Consider the following 12205-nt stretch of genomic DNA (forward strand, 5'->3'; position numbering starts at 1 on the left):
GTGAGAATGCTTTAGATCTAGCTTCTTCTACCAAATCGACTTTGTAGCCCCTTTCGATGAACCGGTCGAATAACAGCTGTGACTGAGACATAAATTCACTCCCGTCGCTACAATTACGTCTTATTCTTAAGAACTGCGCATATGGAACGTTGTTCTTCCATGCTGGGAAGTGGCAACTCGTTGCCGGAATGAAACTATTAGCATCTACTGATTTAAAGTGTGTACGGGTGATGACTTCCTCATCAGGTCTTCCTTCGAGTTCTAGATCCAAGTAATCAATCTTTGTAGGGTTGGATTTAAACGTAAACTTCAAATTGAAGTCGTTACAATGGATATAAGTCATGAAGTCAGAAATACTTGTCTCATCTCCGCGCCAGATTAGCAAAAGATCATCTATGTATCTCTTATACACTATTATATTATCTTTAAACCGAGAATCATAGACGAATTGATCTTCCCAGGCTCGCATATGGAGGTTCGCATATGCTGGGGCAAACTTTGTCCCCATAGCAGTGCCCTGCTGTTGGATGTAAAATTCTCCATTAAATTCAAAGAAATTATGGTTTAAGATGAAGTTAATGCCATTAATGAGGAAGGTCACTTCTGCATCAGATTTCTCTGGATCACTCCGTAGGATTTTTTCTACCGACTGAAGACCCTTGATGTGAGGAATTGAAGAATATAACCCCTGCACATCAATTGTCAGCCAGCAGAAGTCGGCAGACCAAATTTTTCCTTTAAGTAATTGCAAAACTGAGGCACTGTCCCTTAAATGAGAGGTGTTCTGTAAGACGTAAGGTTGCAATTTTAAGTCTAGATAATGAGAAAGATTGGACGTAAGAGAATTCACCCCTGCTATTATGGGGCGTCCCGGTGGCTGGTTTTTGTCCTTGTGAACCTTCGGGATATGGTAGAATATAGGAAGGACAGGGTGTTTTACATTAATATAATCAAATTCTTCCTTGCACAGGACACCTTTCTGTAGACCCGAGGTTAGGAGGATTTCCAGTTCGTCCTGGAAAGCTTTAGTGGGGTTATCCGGTATTTTCTTATAGGTGGATTCATCCTCTAAAATTCTATTCGCTTCAATTAGATAGTTGGATTTGTCTTGAAGAACGACGGCTCCACCTTTGTCCGCGCATTTTATGATGGTGTTGTCATCTTTTATTAGACTTTTTAGGGCCTTGTTCTCTAGATGATTAAAATTTTTGACCTGATGTTTTTTAGGTTTGATGTCCCTGAAATCCTCACGGACTGCTTCATAAAAAATGTTCAGATGGCTACCCCTTGATTCCACAGGGTAAAAGTGGGAAACTGGGGCTACCAAGGGTTTAACCTCTGTGTTTTTAATTTCATTTGATTGATTCTTTAAGAAGTGCCGTTGAACCGTGAGATTTCTAATGTATCTGTTGAGATCAATAAACAAGTTAAAATGATTAATATGGCCATCTGGCGCGAACTTGAGGCCTCTATCTAATAGCGTGCTCTCTTCTGTAGATAGCTCTTTCGCTGAGTTATTGATGATTCCTGTCCTAGAGATGGTGGTATCGGTGGTCCTTTTTTCTTCTTTGGAGAGCCGTTTGCCCCCTCTGCATCCTCTATGTCCCCGTTTAGTCTGCGTTTTAACCCGTGTGGTGAATCTAGGCGTGGGTACAGTTCTTCTCTTACGGTACGATGGGGGGGAACGGAGTCTCGTTCCACCTCTAAAAAATGATGTTGATTCCTATATGGAGAAGGGGATTTGTATCTATCGTTTCGATTATAATGTTGGTAGTCCTGATAAGACGGTAATCGATTTCTAAATGTCCTTCTTGGATGGTAATTATCCCTTTGATCTCTTGGGTCTTGCCTCCTAGGCCTCTCATTGTACCTCTCGGTATGTTTATAACTGTGGTAGGCGTTATGATATTGATTTGGAGGTCGATATTGGGTTTCATCTCTATCACGGAAGGAACCCCTTCTGGGTTTATCCCACACCGGGTTGTTATTCACGGGGCGGAATCTTCTGGAGGATGGGTCAGCATTCCTATTTTCGTTTGGCCAGATGTGTATATGGCCATTGATATAATCCCTTTTATCTCGCATGAACTTTTTTTGTTTCCGCTGGATGATCTCCTTCTCCAGGTTGTCCAATTTTTGCTGTAGGTCTGCTATATCTCTTTTGAATTCTTCGCTTGAATCAAATTTGGCTAACAAACCTTCAATCCGACCCATTTCACTTTCCAACGTGATTAACTCCTTTTTCCTTTCATTGACTAATGCTGTAATTAATTTGATAGAACAGTCATCCAGAATGGAGTTCCACGTTTTCAGAAAGGTTGGGTTATCGATACCATATGTTGGAGTTTTTTGTAGGCGAAGACCTCTGGGAATTCTGTTGACCTCTAGATATTTCTCCAAAGTTACGATGTCATACCACCCTTTAAGCTCTTTTACAGCTAACTTTTCCAATGTATTCAGATGTCCAAAATAATCCTCTCCTTCGTCCTCCATATCCAGATCGAATTCCTCATCTTCAAAGATGTTCTTTACATTAAAATTTCTTTTGGTTCTGTCTTTAAACAGTGGCATGTTGCTAAGGCAGCAGTGATAGGTGGCTAACAAAGAATAGACACAAAAAAAGGCAAGGGGTACCCAACACCGCGCCCTATTAGCCCAAAGCTGCACCTCTGAAGGATCCCTGTTAGCTGAGACCCGGGACGGACAGAAATACAAAGAAGATCAGGGTGCGCTAAGGTAAATTACACAACTTTCTCATTAAAACATAAATATTTAATAAAAAGCCTCTGATAAGGCTTAGAATAAATCAAATCAAAAAGAGTTACACAGCCATTTCATAGAATAATTTAACAATCCACAGTATGGAACAGGCCCAACGCGTTTCGTCACCCACGTGACTTCATCAGGGGCGCTTTGGATGTTGATTGAAATAAGGTGCGATAGCACTGCAAATGATAAACATAAATTCAACATAATGCATAAAACAGCAGAATGCATATAAAAAATACGTATTTCTACACAAAGATGAGGTAATCGAAAAAGATGAAGAGGACAAAGGAGAGGCAGAACAATTGATAGTTCAAAATTATCTTGATACAAATATATATATATATATATATATATATATATATATATATATATATTTTTTTTTTTTTTTTTTTTTTTTTTTAAACAGTATACAGATATTTTCCACCGTGTCTAAAAAAAACACATTTTTAACAAATATAAGGATTCCATGTGTGCATTTAACATCCACCGAAAAGATCCTTATATAGACATTGAAGAAAAAGAGTACCTTCTAGGGGTGTATCCAATTGGTCAAACCATAGATATTGTATTCAAGCAAGACCCATACAGATATATATCTGAATAAAGGGACATACATGATAGTAAGGTACTTATTCATCATCTGTTACTGCATCAGAAAAATGCACATCACATATAATAAAATTGGGGTATAAAAATTGTACCTTCTTGGAGCGTCTCTAAATGACCAAATAAATAGCTGTGTACTTCAGCTAAAGTTGCACAGATGTAAATCTAAATGGAGAGACATATATGGTGGCCGAGTCAGACAATATCAACTTATATTTAACCACCACCAACACCTAATGATAGTTAGGGGTATTTTTCAAAGGACTTACATATCGCCAAATATCGGAACAAAAAATGCAATAGTCCAGGCGTATGTCACCAAGGATCACGTTTCTCACACCTTTTATATCGGTGTTAACCTCAAGGACCAATGAGCAGCTTCAAAAAAATCTAGTAATATAAAAAGTTTTTTTTCCCCCATTAGGAATACATACAATGAGGCATAAATGCCCAATATGAGACCATAATAAAAAACAGGAGTTCAAACTTCCCAAAAAAGGGAGGGCATAAGGTTAAGTACTTACATAAGGCTGGGAGGCCAGAAGTTCACTCTAGTGGATCCAAATGCAGAATGACTGCTGGTGTGGAAAAAGGGCTATATAAGGACCCAGGGAGAAAACATCACTTCCTGTATAAATTAATCCCAGGTGTCCCCAATGAAAGTAAGCCTGTGTGTTAAAACACAATTGCCAAGACCTTTAATGAGACCCTAAGGCTCAGATAACAGGACAAGAGAATCCAATATTAGAATAGCATTGTGTGCTGATAAAAAAAAAAAAATAAATAAATAAATTTAAAAAAAAAAAATAATAAAAAAAAAAAAAAAAATTTAAAAAAAAAAATATAAATAAAAAATATAATAAAAAAAAAAAATTAAAAAATTAAAAAAATTTAAAAAAAAAAAAAAAAAAAAAAAAACGTCAGGCAGCTCCGCTATGCGTTCCAAATCGGCGCCATTTTGCCTGACATGGAACGCACACGCTGCGCCGGATATGACTGGCCGCTAAGCTCCTGTATTGAATATAAACTGGTGAGCGTGAATGTGCTGTGATAGGTCGCTGGTCCGCCAATGACTTAGTAAAGAAAACTGTGATCTAATAAATCCGGAAGTAGCATGCGTTTCAAAGCAGCGCCATTTTCCTAAGTTGACACGCAATAGCGCTGTGTTTAAGAAGCTCCGCTTCTCATACCTGAAAAACTAGAAATGTATATGGTGGTCCTTATATACGCTAATGCTAAGACCCTCATAGCTAGTGAAACCCTATTAAGGGAAAAATATATCTATAAACTAATATATCTAAATGCGTTCCAAATGGCTGCCATTTTTAATGTCATTGGAACGCAAAACACCCTAAGATTGCCAATGTGCTGAATCCCCAATAAAACGGACTGGATCCATAATACCAATAAAGTTGTTTCATATTACTTTAATTAAACTAACCTTACGTTTAGTGCTTTTATGTGATAAATATAGTGTACTGATAGGGGTTTCAGTTATACTTAATATGGTGTCTCTATGTGCTCCGAAAGTGCACAGTAGGAATGTAACTGCAATGCTTAGTTATAAAGCGTGATGTACATTCAGTCATAGTGAATCTATATTATAGAGATTATATTTAATTTAGTGTATCTAGTTTATTTATAAATGTACCTAGTGATACAGTGAAGGACTATTAGACTATTCTTTATAGGGATCCAGTCCCTAGAGTCTCAAAAAAAAAAAAAACCCACACCTTGGGGGGAGGGGGGGGGGGGGGGCGGGGGAAGGGATCGAAAAAATACTATTATTACAACTCCCGTTAGTTCATTACCGTCTCATTTACATCTAGATGATTTTACCATAGATAGCGATTATAATACAACATTAGTATGTACACTTGGTGTGAATTATATGAAACAAGAAAAGAAAAAGAGGATTGTTAAATTATTCTATGAAATGGCTGTGTAACTCTTTTTGATTTGATTTATTCTAAGCCTTATCAGAGGCTTTTTATTAAATATTTATGTTTTAATGAGAAAGTTGTGTAATTTACCTTAGCGCACCCTGATCTTCTTTGTATTTCTGTCCGTCCCGGGTCTCAGCTAACAGGGATCCTTCAGAGGTGCAGCTTTGGGCTAATAGGGCGCGGTGTTGGGTACCCCTTGCCTTTCTTGTGTCTATTCTTTGTTAGCCACCTATCACTGCTGCCTTAGCAACATGCCACTGTTTAAAGACAGAACCAAAAGAAATTTTAATGTAAAGAACATCTTTGAAGATGAGGAATTCGATCTGGATATGGAGGACGAAGGTGTTGGGTACCCCTTGCCTTTCTTGTGTCTATTCTTTGTTAGCCACCTATCACTGCTGCCTTAGCAACATGCCACTGTTTAAAGACAGAACCAAAAGAAATTTTAATGTAAAGAACATCTTTGAAGATGAGGAATTCGATCTGGATATGGAGGACGAAGGAGAGGATTATTTTGGACATCTGAATACATTGGAAAAGTTAGCTGTAAAAGAGCTTAAAGGGTGGTATGACATCGTAACTTTGGAGAAATATCTAGAGGTCAACAGAATTCCCAGAGGTCTTCGCCTACAAAAAACTCCAACATATGGTATCGATAACCCAACCTTTCTGAAAACGTGGAACTCCATTCTGGATGACTGTTCTATCAAATTAATTACAGCATTAGTCAATGAAAGGAAAAAGGAGTTAATCACGTTGGAAAGTGAAATGGGTCGGATTGAAGGTTTGTTAGCCAAATTTGATTCAAGCGAAGAATTCAAAAGAGATATAGCAGACCTACAGCAAAAATTGGACAACCTGGAGAAGGAGATCATCCAGCGGAAACAAAAAAAGTTCATGCGAGATAAAAGGGATTATATCAATGGCCATATACACATCTGGCCAAACGAAAATAGGAATGCTGACCCATCCTCCAGAAGATTCCGCCCCGTGAATAACAACCCGGTGTGGGATAAACCCAGAAGGGGTTCCTTCCGTGATAGAGATGAAACCCAATATCGACCTCCAAATCAATATCATAACGCCTACCACAGTTATAAACATACCGAGAGGTACAATGAGAGGCCTAGGAGGCAAGACCCAAGAGATCAAAGGGATAATTACCATCCAAGAAGGACATTTAGAAATCGATTACCGTCTTATCAGGACTACCAACATTATAATCGAAACGATAGATACAAATCCCCTTCTCCATATAGGAATCAACATCATTTTTTAGAGGTGGAACGAGACTCCGTTCCCCCCCATCGTACCGTAAGAGAAGAACTGTACCCACGCCTAGATTCACCACACGGGTTAAAACGCAGACTAAACGGGGACATAGAGGATGCAGAGGGGGCAAACGGCTCTCCAAAGAAGAAAAAAGGACCACCGATACCACCATCTCTAGGACAGGAATCATCAATAACTCAGCGAAAGAGCTATCTACAGAAGAGAGCACGCTATTAGATAGAGGCCTCAAGTTCGCGCCAGATGGCCATATTAATCATTTTAACTTGTTTATTGATCTCAACAGATACATTAGAAATCTCACGGTTCAACGGCACTTCTTAAAGAATCAATCAAATGAAATTAAAAACACAGAGGTTAAACCCTTGGTAGCCCCAGTTTCCCACTTTTACCCTGTGGAATCAAGGGGTAGCCATCTGAACATTTTTTATGAAGCAGTCCGTGAGGATTTCAGGGACATCAAACCTAAAAAACATCAGGTCAAAAATTTGAATCATCTAGAGAACAAGGCCCTAAAAAGTCTAATAAAAGATGACAACACCATCATAAAATGCGCGGACAAAGGTGGAGCCGTCGTTCTTCAAGACAAATCCAACTATCTAATTGAAGCGAATAGAATTTTAGAGGATGAATCCACCTATAAGAAAATACCGGATAACCCCACTAAAGCTTTCCAGGACGAACTGGAAATCCTCCTAACCTCGGGTCTACAGAAAGGTGTCCTGTGCAAGGAAGAATTTGATTATATTAATGTAAAACACCCTGTCCTTCCTATATTCTACCATATCCCGAAGGTTCACAAGGACAAAAACCAGCCACCGGGACGCCCCATAATAGCAGGGGTGAATTCTCTTACGTCCAATCTTTCTCATTATCTAGACTTAAAATTGCAACCTTACGTCTTACAGAACACCTCTCATTTAAGGGACAGTGCCTCAGTTTTGCAATTACTTAAAGGAAAAATTTGGTCTGCCGACTTCTGCTGGCTGACAATTGATGTGCAGGGGTTATATTCTTCAATTCCTCACATCAAGGGTCTTCAGTCGGTAGAAAAAATCCTACGGAGTGATCCAGAGAAATCTGATGCAGAAGTGACCTTCCTCATTAATGGCATTAACTTCATCTTAAACCATAATTTCTTTGAATTTAATGGAGAATTTTACATCCAACAGCAGGGCTATGCTATGGGGACAAAGTTTGCCCCAGCATATGCGAACCTCCATATGCGAGCCTGGGAAGATCAATTCGTCTATGATTCTCGGTTTAAAGATAATATAATAGTGTATAAGAGATACATAGATGATCTTTTGCTCATCTGGCGCGGAGATGAGACAAGTATTTCTGACTTCATGACTTATATCCATTGTAACGACTTCAATTTGAAGTTTACGTTTAAATCCAACCCTACAAAGATTGATTACTTGGATCTAGAACTCGAAGGAAGACCTGATGAGGAAGTCATCACCCGTACACACTTTAAATCAGTAGATGCTAATAGTTTCATTCCGGCAACGAGTTGCCACTTCCCAGCATGGAAGAACAACGTTCCATATGCGCAGTTCTTAAGAATAAGACGTAATTGTAGCGACGGGAGTGAATTTATGTCTCAGTCACAGCTGTTATTCGACCGGTTCATCGAAAGGGGCTACAAAGTCGATTTGGTAGAAGAAGCTAGATCTAAAGCATTCTCACGCGGAAGAGAGGAGCTACTAGTGAAAACAATCAGACCGCAGAAAGAATTTAAGAGCAGGCCTTTTGTAACACAGTACAACTGTGAGAATCATCAAATTAAAAAAGTGCTTGAAAAGCATTGGTCCATCCTCTTAAGAGATCCGGTCCTAGGTCAACATCTACCTCCGAGGCCGAACTTAGTATACCGCCGAGCAAAAAATTTAAAATCCATGCTAGCACCTAGCAGAATGAAACCAACCATTCCTTCCACTTCCAAAACGCCACATTTCCTAAACAAAAAACCGGGGGTCCTGCCCTGTAACAAGTGCATTTGCTCCCCGTTTCTAGACAAGAAACCCTTCCATCACACTTTGGATAATGGCAAAGAGTATAGAATTAGGGAAGCAGTGACTTTCAATTCGGATCACGTGGTTTATAAAATCACCTGCAGCTGCAACCTAGTCTACGTTGGGAAAACCATCAGACAGACGAAGTTGAGGATACAGGAGCATATGCGCAATATTAAAAATAAAGTGAAAGTGCACAGCCTGCCCAGACACTTCCTCGAGAAACATAACTCTTTGGTAACCAAGGACAATTTCAAATTCACCATTTTGGAACGTGTCCCGATCAATCCTAGAGGAGGAAATAGGGGCCAAGAGCTGATTAAAAAGGAAAGCTTTTGGATTTATTCCCTTAATTCTCTTACGCCAAAGGGTCTCAATGAAGGCGTTGATATAGTGGCTTTCCTCTGATCCCACCTTCAATGTTTTTTTCCTCTTTTTCTTTTCTTGTTTCATATAATTCACACCAAGTGTACATACTAATGTTGTATTAAAATCGCTATCTATGGTAAAATCATCTAGATGTAAATGAGACGGTAATGAACTAACGGGAGTTGTAATAATAGTATTTTTTCGATCCCTTCCCCCGCCCCCCCCCCCTCCCCCCAAGGTGTGGGTTTTTTTTTTTTTCTTTTTTTTTGAGACTCTAGGGACTGGATCCCTATAAAGAATAGTCTAATAGTCCTTCACTGTATCACTAGGTACATTTATAAATAAACTAGATACACTAAATTAAATATAATCTCTATAATATAGATTCACTATGACTGAATGTACATCACGCTTTATAACTAAGCATTGCAGTTACATTCCTACTGTGCACTTTCGGAGCACATAGAGACACCATATTAAGTATAACTGAAACCCCTATCAGTACACTATATTTATCACATAAAAGCACTAAACGTAAGGTTAGTTTAATTAAAGTAATATGAAACAACTTTATTGGTATTATGGATCCAGTCCGTTTTATTGGGGATTCAGCACATTGGCAATCTTAGGGTGTTTTGCGTTCCAATGACATTAAAAATGGCAGCCATTTGGAACGCATTTAGATATATTAGTTTATAGATATATTTTTCCCTTAATAGGGTTTCACTAGCTATGAGGGTCTTAGCATTAGCGTATATAAGGACCACCATATACATTTCTAGTTTTTCAGGTATGAGAAGCGGAGCTTCTTAAACACAGCGCTATTGCGTGTCAACTTAGGAAAATGGCGCTGCTTTGAAACGCATGCTACTTCCGGATTTATTAGATCACAGTTTTCTTTACTAAGTCATTGGCGGACCAGCGACCTATCACAGCACATTCACGCTCACCAGTTTATATTCAATACAGGAGCTTAGCGGCCACTCATATCCGGCGCAGCGTGTGCGTTCCATGTCAGGCAAAATGGCGCCGATTTGGAACGCATAGCGGAGCTGCCTGACGTTTTTTTGTTTTTTTGTTTTTTTTTTTAATTTTTTATTTTTTAATTTTTTTTTTTTTTTTAATTATATTTTTTATTTATATTTTTTTTTTTAAATTTTTTTTTTTTTATTTATTTATTTATTTATTTATTTATTTATCAGCACACAATGCTATTCTAATATTGGATTCTCTTGTCCTGTTATCTGAGCCTTAGGGTCTCATTAAAGGTCTTGGCAATTGTGTTTTAACACACAGGCTTACTTTCATTGGGGACACCTGGGATTAATTTATACAGGAAGTGATGTTTTCTCCCTGGGTCCTTATATAGCCCTTTTTCCACACCAGCAGTCATTCTGCATTTGGATCCACTAGAGTGAACTTCTGGCCTCCCAGCCTTATGTAAGTACTTAACCTTATGCCCTCCCTTTTTTGGGAAGTTTGAACTCCTGTTTTTTATTATGGTCTCATATTGGGCATTTATGCCTCATTGTATGTATTCCTAATGGGGGAAAAAAAACTTTTTATATTACTAGATTTTTTTGAAGCTGCTCATTGGTCCTTGAGGTTAACACCGATATAAAAGGTGTGAGAAACGTGATCCTTGGTGACATACGCCTGGACTATTGCATTTTTTGTTCCGATATTTGGCGATATGTAAGTCCTTTGAAAAATACCCCTAACTATCATTAGGTGTTGGTGGTGGTTAAATATAAGTTGATATTGTCTGACTCGGCCACCATATATGTCTCTCCATTTAGATTTACATCTGTGCAACTTTAGCTGAAGTACACAGCTATTTATTTGGTCATTTAGAGACGCTCCAAGAAGGTACAATTTTTATACCCCAATTTTATTATATGTGATGTGCATTTTTCTGATGCAGTAACAGATGATGAATAAGTACCTTACTATCATGTATGTCCCTTTATTCAGATATATATCTGTATGGGTCTTGCTTGAATACAATATCTATGGTTTGACCAATTGGATACACCCCTAGAAGGTACTCTTTTTCTTCAATGTCTATATAAGGATCTTTTCGGTGGATGTTAAATGCACACATGGAATCCTTATATTTGTTAAAAATGTGTTTTTTTTAGACACGGTGGAAAATATCTGTATACTGTTTAAAAAAAAAAAAAAAAAAATATATATATATATATATATATCTATATATATATATATATATATCTATATATATATATTTGTATCAAGATAATTTTGAACTATCAATTGTTCTGCCTCTCCTTTGTCCTCTTCATCTTTTTCGATTACCTCATCTTTGTGTAGAAATACGTATTTTTTATATGCATTCTGCTGTTTTATGCATTATGTTGAATTTATGTTTATCATTTGCAGTGCTATCGCACCTTATTTCAATCAACATCCAAAGCGCCCCTGATGAAGTCACGTGGGTGACGAAACGCGTTGGGCCTGTTCCATACTGTGGATTGTTAAATTATTCTATGAAATGGCTGTGTAACTCTTTTTGATTTGATTTATTCTAAGCCTTATCAGAGGCTTTTTATTAAATATTTATGTTTTAATGAGAAAGTTGTGTAATTTACCTTAGCGCACCCTGATCTTCTTTGTATTTCTGTCCGTCCCGGGTCTCAGCTAACAGGGATCCTTCAGAGGTGCAGCTTTGGGCTAATAGGGCGCGGTGTTGGGTACCCCTTGCCTTTCTTATATATATATATATATATAGCAGGAATACAATGTGGCACTCCCAGGGTTTGCAAATGAAAAATTTTTTAATGGAATACCCCGGGAGTGCCACATTGTATTCCTGCTATCCATTCTTTGTTTGGAGGCACCCGGGTACTATTTTCTCCAGGAGGCTGTGCCGGACCCTGAGTCTTGTATATATATATATATATATATATATATATATATATATAATGTTCTGGATCCCCTGTACTGAGCCCAGTGACAGGGGAAAAAACGGCACTCACGGATTTAGAAAAGGTATTTATAGTAACGTGATCAATTTACAGCATTATCAACGTTTCAAGGCAGGTTGCCTTTTCGTCAGGATGCGCTGTGTGGAAAGTGCCAAAGGTGCGGTGAATTCACCGCACCTTTGGCACTTTCCACACAGCGCATCCTGACGAAAAGGCAACCTGCCTTGAAACGTTGATAATGCTGTAAATTGATCACGTTACT

The 12205-nt window shown here is 38.3% G+C and overlaps 2 long non-coding RNA genes across 4 annotated transcripts; one reads left to right on the forward strand and one right to left on the reverse strand.

Moving 5' to 3' along the window:
• Nucleotides 1-2633: 2633 nt before the first annotated feature.
• LOC146072486 (uncharacterized) lies at nucleotides 2634-3734 on the reverse strand. Of its 2 annotated transcripts, XR_014473148.1 has the most exons (4): nucleotides 3645-3734; nucleotides 3471-3540; nucleotides 3296-3365; nucleotides 2634-2945 (listed from the first exon to the last, which is right to left on the reverse strand). It is a non-coding gene; the product is annotated as an uncharacterized LOC146072486 (long non-coding RNA). The 2 variants fall into 2 exon arrangements; XR_014473147.1 differs by having other exon boundaries at nucleotides 3471-3732.
• Nucleotides 3735-10603: 6869 nt separating this feature from the next.
• Nucleotides 10604-11710, forward strand: LOC146072487 (uncharacterized). Of its 2 annotated transcripts, XR_014473150.1 has the most exons (4): nucleotides 10604-10693; nucleotides 10798-10867; nucleotides 10973-11042; nucleotides 11399-11710. It is a non-coding gene; the product is annotated as an uncharacterized LOC146072487 (long non-coding RNA). The 2 variants fall into 2 exon arrangements; XR_014473149.1 differs by having other exon boundaries at nucleotides 10610-10867.
• Nucleotides 11711-12205: the final 495 nt, after the last annotated feature.

The sequence above is a fragment of the Crinia signifera genome, chromosome 4, assembly GCF_055691185.1.
Source record: "Crinia signifera chromosome 4, ASM5569118v1, whole genome shotgun sequence".
Classification (NCBI taxonomy): domain Eukaryota; kingdom Metazoa; phylum Chordata; class Amphibia; order Anura; family Myobatrachidae; genus Crinia; species Crinia signifera.